The sequence below is a fragment of the Petaurus breviceps genome, unplaced genomic scaffold (genome assembly GCF_028583685.1).
Source record: "Petaurus breviceps papuanus isolate PSGF00001 unplaced genomic scaffold, PetGlider_PUasm1.0 90740, whole genome shotgun sequence".
NCBI lineage: Eukaryota > Metazoa > Chordata > Mammalia > Diprotodontia > Petauridae > Petaurus > Petaurus breviceps.
In genome coordinates, this window is record NW_027187330.1 from 2,567,719 (window position 1) to 2,575,435 (window position 7,717).

The following is a 7,717-nucleotide window of genomic DNA, read 5'->3' on the forward strand; positions in this document are numbered from 1 at the left end:
TTGTAACTTGTTTGTATTCTCTGAAGTTCAGGGTGCTGACCTTTTTCCCCTTAACTAGGTAAATGACCTATGTTTGATTAAAGCAAGATTGTTGACCCATTTTGAGTTGCTTTCTTTTAGAACAGTAGATCAAAGAACCTGTGTTGGTAGCCACCCTGGAGATGCTGGGGTGCTTGCTGCTACAAGATTCAAGCCTGCCCACTCTCAGGATGGTTCTGGCCTGAGCTGATCTGGGGAGGAGGGAGCCTCTGGCTCATTGCCAGGCCTCTATTATACTTGATTTTGCTCTGTGACCATTTCTTCTTGCCTAGATCTTGGCTAGGTGACACAGTGGATAGAGTGTGGGGCCTGGAGTCAGGAAGATCTGAATTCAAATTTGCCCTCAGACACTTACTATGACCCTGGACAAGTCACTTCACCCTGTTTGCCTCAGTTTCCTCATCTGGAAAATGAGCTGAAGAAAGAAACAGCAAACCACTCCAGTATCTTTGCCAGGAAAACCCCATATGGAGATCACTAAGAGTAGTATATGATAGGAATAACTGAACAGAAAGAGCTTGACTCTTGGTTACCCAGAGTAGTTCTCTGAAGTAATGATAATGAGAGGGATGGTGACTGGACTTGTGATTTCATTGGTGTAGAGAACTCCCAGATAAAGGAACTCCCTCCACTAATACCAATCAGAGCCACTGTACTACATCTTTTAGTCTTCTAGAGTTCCCTAAAGTCCTTTAAAAATTTTTATTTAATATTTTATTTTTTCCAATTACATGTAAAAACAATTTTTAACAATCGTCTTTTACAATTTTCAGTTCTAAATAGTTGTCTAGAATCTTAAGAGGATAAGTGACTTGACCAGGGTCACACATCCAGTATGTCAGAGGCAGGGTGTACACTCACACCTTCCTGGTTCTCTACCCATATGCCAAGTGAATAATAATAATTGCTTCCATTTACATAGTGCTTTAAGGTTTACAAGATGGCGCCCCCCTTAGCTAAATCTTTCTGGATTTGATCTTCTGGCTACACACAGGCCAAGTCCTAGAACACCATGAGTTACTTGGTGGGCACTGACCATTTGAATAAGGTACAAAGCTGTGTCATAACATAAATGTGTTCATTTGGAAGGGAGTATGAGTGATAGAAGGATGCTGATGAGAGAGGTCCAGATAATATGACCAGGTGCTTCAGCTAAGCAGTCAAAACGAGGAGGAGGTGGTTACAGCAGGAATCAGGGTTTGAGTTCTGCCCTTGCCAGTGGCCAGCTCAACATGTCAAGGGTGCTGTGGTCTTCAGGAAGTTCTCATGCACAGGTGTCTCCTTTTTGACCCTACTACCCACTGGCACTTCTGCTGATCTTTGGCACCTAGACTAGAGGTGGGACCGCCAGCCCTGTGGTGCCTACCTGCTTCTCCCATGCATTGGTCGACTTCTCTGAATTGGACCTCTGGCCAGCCTAAAGGCACCTGGCAGACTCACCTGGCTGAACTCCTCATCCTGGTGGCTTTGGGCCACTCATGTTGTAAGTTCTGGTTGCTAGAAGTAATAAACTGGACTGACTCTGGAACAAAGAACTGTGGTACTATGAACACCTCCCCATCCTCACCCAGTTGTCCTTTGAAATTTCCTGATTTCCTCCCTCTCTTAGATTTTAAAATCCTCCCTCCTTCTCTCTTTCCCTGGACATATCAAGTCAGTCATCAATCCTCCATTCTTGGTCAACTTATTTTACAATGGATGCTCCCTCCAGTCTCCTACTTTCCATTTCCATTGTACCTACCTATGTCCATATCATTATCACCTTTTCCTGGATTAACTATAGCAATAGCCTTCTAAAAGGTGTCTCCACAGCCTTCAGGATCCCCCTCTCCACACCATCCCTCCATCAATCCATCTTGTCAGATTAATCTTCCTAAAAATATTTCTTGGCACATATCGTTCTTCTCCTCAAAAGCATTTAATGTCTGTAGGGCAAAATCGAAGTTCAATGACCTTGATAAGTTGGCCATTACCTTTTTAATCTTATCTCCCACTGTTCTAATTCAAGTAAATGGTTCTATTCATTTCCCTCAAACATGGCATAGACATGCCAGCCACTGCACTTTTGCTCATGTTATTCTCCCCCACCTGGAATGCCCTTTCCATTCCTTTCTATTTGTTTAAATCTTACTACCTTTTTAGTCTTGGCTCAAGTCCCATCTCTACTATAATAATAATATATAACACCTACTATGTGTCAGGCACTGTGCTAAAAACTTTATAAATATTACCTCATTTGATCCTCACAAGAACCTGGGAAGGAGATGCTATTATTATCCCCATTTTACAAATGGGGAAACTAAGGCAAAAAAGATGTTATGTGATTTGCCCAGGGGTAAACAGCTAGTAAATATTTGAGGCAGGATTTGAACTCAGGCATTCTTGACCCAGGACTCTATCCTTTGTGTCACCTAGGTTGTACCTATCAACTTCTTTCAACTTTCCTCTGCCCTCAGTTATACATCTGGGACAAGTGCCCTGGAGCATTTATTGTCTTGCAACATCTCTTTAGCAATTAGCTTGCATTAGCTTCTGTTATTACTGATCCTTTGATGTATAGTTTCCTTCACAAAGGGCTTCCTTTGATGCCTCTTCCTTACATAGAAGTGACTCGGTGTTCTTTAACTCTATGCCAATGGACCAGAGGCTCTGGGAGGGTCTACTAAGCTAGAAAGGTTTGAAGAGGGGCTCCTCAAAAGACCGGAGGCTCAACCAGCTGCAAATACAGAGGTTCAGCATAAGCACATTAACTACAAGGTGATGGATTTTTTTGGACCTGGGCAAAAATTCAGTGAAATGAACAAAATATGAAATGGTTCTCAGTCCTGTGTAGCCACTTTCTTCTTCACAATAAAGATGGCAGAGTGAGGGAAAGGAAGAGGAGGCTACATCCAGTGTGTAGCCAGAAGATCAAATCACATCCAGTGACCAAGGAATGTATATTGCTGGAAGAATGGAATCATATACATGTTGATATTCTTGCTATAAATAGAACCAGAAGACCTAGGGAAGTAAAAAAAAATGGAAGAATCACACACAGTTCCTCCTTAGTTGGTTAGTTTAAGTGCCTACTGTGTGCCAGACGCTATGCTAAGGGCTGGAAATACAAAGAAAGGCAGAAGACAGTTTTTGCTTTTGGGGAGCTCACCATCTAATGGGGGAGATAACACTCAAATGACTATGTACAGACAAGATATAGAGGCAATGAACTGGGGACGGTCTTGGGGGAAGGCACTAAGATTAAAAGAACAGGGAAAGGCTTAAGGTGGGACGTTACCTGAGACTTGAAGGAAGCTGAGGCAGCAGGAAGTAGAAGTGAGAAAGGAGAGAGTTGCAGGAATAAGATCAGCCAATGAATACACTTGGAGTCAGGAGATGGATTGTCACGTTGAGGAACAGTGAAGAGGCCAGTATCATTGGATTGAAGCATGCGTGATGGGGAGGGGGAAGGCATAAGAATACTAAAAGGTAGGATGGGCCAGTGATCAAGGGCTTTAAAAGCCAAGCAAAGGAGTTTTTATTTGGTCCTGGAGATGAAAGGGAGTTTCTGTTGTTGCTTAGTAGTTTTTCAGTCATATCTGACTCTGTGTGACCCTCTGTTTTGTTTTTGTAGAGATACTGGAGTGGTTTTCCTTTTCCTTCTCCAGTTCATTTAGAAAAGGAAGCTGAGGCAAACAGAGTTAAGTGACTTGCCCAAGGTCACACAACTAGGAAGCATCTGAGGCTGTATTTGAATTCAGGAACTGGAGTCTCTTGACTCCAGAGCTAGCACTCTATCCACTGAGACACCTAGCTTATTGAGTGATACAGCCAGACTTGTGCTTAAGAAAGATTATATTGACAGCTGAGAAAGGCTTGAGGCAAGGAGACCAACCAGCAGCTTATTTCAGTAGTCCAGGTATGAAGTGGTGGGGGTCTTTACCAGGATGGTGGTGGTAAGAAAGGGGAGAAGATAACATATACAGGAGATGTCCCAAGAGTTGGAACAACAAGATTTGCCAGAAGATTGGGTATGGGGGCTAGGGTAAATGAAGAGTCAAGAATGACACCTAGATTATGAGTCTGGGTGACTAGGATGATGGTGGTACCTTCAACAGTGATGGGGATGTTAGGAAGGGGGTGGGTTTTGGGGAAAGAGAATGAGTTCAGTTTTGGACAAGTTGAGTTTAAGAAGTCTATGGAATATAAGACGAATAAAGACATAAACAGATGAGAGCTTTGTGGTTGAGTTTATTGTTCACCCAAAGGACAAAAGTACCATAATTTCATGGGACACTTAGTACTGAGTGCTTGCAATGGCCAGAGCACACAGAATACCATGAAGATGATACCACCTTTTACAAAGGGTAAAGGTAAAACAATTCTGCGAAGAACTCAGTGAGATCCTCCAAAATGAGTCAAATCAAACCTTGATTCATAGTTGCTTTAAGGCAAAGGTGGATAAAGGGGAGAACGGTGAAAACCATGTCAGAGGATATGTTTTAGGATCAAGAGATGATCATGGCCAAAGGCTTCTGGACTTCTAAGAACCTTATATGTATACCCAGTGGGGTGTTCAAGGAGGGTTAGCATGTTTGGTCTGATGGCTGTTTAGCCCTTTTCAGGGTTGCTTATCTACCTTTGTTTGTTTGTTTTTTTTTTCTTTTTAAGCAATTGGGGTTAAGTAACTTGTTCAAGGTTACATGGCCAGTTATTTCTGGGTGTGGTGCTGAGTGTCTGAGCCCGGGATTTGATCTCCAGGTCGTCCCAACACTGGAATCGGTGCTCTTACTCGCTGAGCCACCTGGCCGCCCCTGCTTATCTACTTTTGGTATCTACCTTTCACCCAACTTTTACCTGTGGCTCCAAGAAACTGTAGGTACACTCCAGCAAAACTATCTCAGCAGATGGGCTAAACCAGATTGAGGGGAACTGACAGGCTTCAAACCTTTTGGTGGGTTTTGGGGATGTGTACCTTAAACATATGAAGACTTTCCCTAGTGAAATGGGCAGATCAGAACAATTTATTCCAACGGCTATGAAGGAGGAGGCATTGTAGAGCATTTAGAGCTTGGTCAGACATTGAAGACAGCAAAGTCATCCCCTGCATCCCAGGCCATTTCCAGTTGTTCTGACTTTTGTCCTGCCACCGGGCTTTAATGACTCTGGAAGAGAGAGTGAGACTGATAACTCTGTGTGACTCTTGCCTCCCTTTAATCCTATTCACATGCAAGCCAAGATGTCAGCCCTTGTTCCTTTTCAGAAAGGAAGGACCAACAAGCAGCACTATGACAACAACAAATACACAGCCAGTGAACATTCCAATAAGAGAGCTGAAAAGTGCCGGATATGTTAAGAATCTGATGACATCATAAAGATGTAATAGATTCTAACTTAGCAAAAAGGAAATAACTGGATACACAGATAACTGTTATTTTGGAATCAGATCATTATGTGATTAGAGCAAAAGCTGAAACCAAATCCAGATCAGAAAAGATAAAGACGGGGAATTATGTGCAATTATAGAGGCTCCAAGGGGACCCATTTGTACACATTGTCAACCTGGAGAAATGGTAAATAGTAAAATTAAAGAAGTTGACATTGGCTATCACCACACAGAAAAAATAAGCAGAATTAAAATAGTGGCCACAATGGGGAAACTGCAAAAGCCCCCAGATTTCATCAATCAGGAAACACTTAGTAACCAAGGACAATGGCAGTTTAGAGGAAAAACTCATTTGACAAATATTAAGGAGGAGAATGGTAGAAGATCACAAATAGTATCTTTTCAATAAAACAATAAAATGCAATTGAGAAAATAAGCCTAGAGAGACTTCGGCATGAGATCCTGATAAGCCAAATCATCCCAAGAGCTCTTTTAGATGAAATTGGAACAAGGGAAACAAATAGGCATAAAATAGATATGATCTAGTTCAATCTCCTGATACTACAAATGATAGACCTGCGGCTTAGAAAGGGAAAATCACTTGCTGTCTTAGCCCTGAATATACAATGTGAGGAAGGAGACAGAGACTTATAAGGGGACTTGCCATCCATGTCAATGCTTTCTCAAACACTCTAAGCTCTCCATTCCTCAGTTTCCTCAGATCCCATGATGTGCTCCCCCAACCCACTTGAGTCACGCACAGGGAGGGATTGCTTACTCTCTGGATCTCACCATCATCACTCCACTTCCTTGATCTAACACTCTAACACTCCCCTAAACCTCTTATCATTCCATCTCTCCCCATGCCTCATTCTTCCTGAATCCTGTTCTGTGGCCACATTGCCCTGCAATCATTATCCTGACTGTGACTTCGATTTCCTCGCTTCTTAGTCTCAAACCTAGAGTGAATCAGTTCAATTCCATAACCTTCTTTGCTTTCTAACTCCTCCCCCTTTTGTTCCCTCTCTGCTGGTGAACAGAGCTGGAGGATGTCACACAACCAACCATAACGAATATATTACACAATCATTTTATTTAATCCCATCTCAGTCCTCGAAAACCTTTTATCCTTCTCTAGTTGATTCTCTGGGACAGCTGGGTGGCTCAGTGGATAGAATGATGGGCCTGGAGTTAGGAAGATCTAAATTTAAATTTGGCTTCACATACCTACTAGCTGTATGACCCTGGGCAAGTCACTTAACCTCTGTTTGCCTTAATGCACCAAAGAAGGAAATGGCAAATCCCTCCAGTATCTTTGCCAAGAAAATCCCATAGACAATATTGGCATGATATGGTTCATGAAGTCATGGTGTCACGACGTCATGCACAACTGAACAACAAGTTGATCCCCAATTTCACTTTCAGCAGAAGCCACTCCAAACCTTCTCTCCTCAAGCTTCCTGAGCTTCCTCCCCCCATTCTTCAATTGATGACCTCAACTCTTTTTTTTTTTGCTTTTTTGGAGGGGGGAAGGTAGGGCAATTGGGCTTAAGTGACTTGCCCAGGGTCACACAGCTAGCAAGTGTTTGAAGCCAGATTTGAATTGAGGAAGATGAATCTTCCTAACTCCAGGCCAAGCACTCTATGAGGTGCAGTGCCACCTAGCTGCCCCATAGCCAATACCTTAGTTCAGGCTCTCATCACCTCTAGCCTAGGTTATTGCAATGGCTTCTCAATTAATCTCTCTGTCTCAAACTTCTTCCCACTCTGATCCATCCTCCCCACAGTTGACAAAGTGATTTTCCTGAAGATAGAATCAACCATGCCATTTCCCTACTCAATAAATGCCACTGGCACTCTAATACCTCCAAAACATAACATAAGCTTGTTGGTTTGGCTTTAAAGCCCAATATCACTGGGCCCCATCTTGTCTTTCGAGCTTCATTATGCTTTCTCCCTGTACTCTGTCAGCCAAACTGCCCTTCTCTCTGTTCCTTGAGCACAGAACTCCACCCCTGACCCCTTGCCTTTTGCTCTGGCTATCCTTTATGCCTAGATTATACTATCCCTTCATTTCTGCCTACAAGATAAAGGTAAAGGTCAAGGTATCTCCTACACAATGACTTTTCTCATCCCTCCAACTGCTAGTGCCCTCCCTCTCACACTACCTTGCATTTATTCTATTTTATATTAAAAAGAGAATACATGTAAAACATTTTGCAAAACTTAAAAGTGCTAGAGAGATGTTACATATTGGTTTTATTACTACTGCTACCATTGCATGTTGTCTTCCCACGTAAGTTCCTTGAGAGC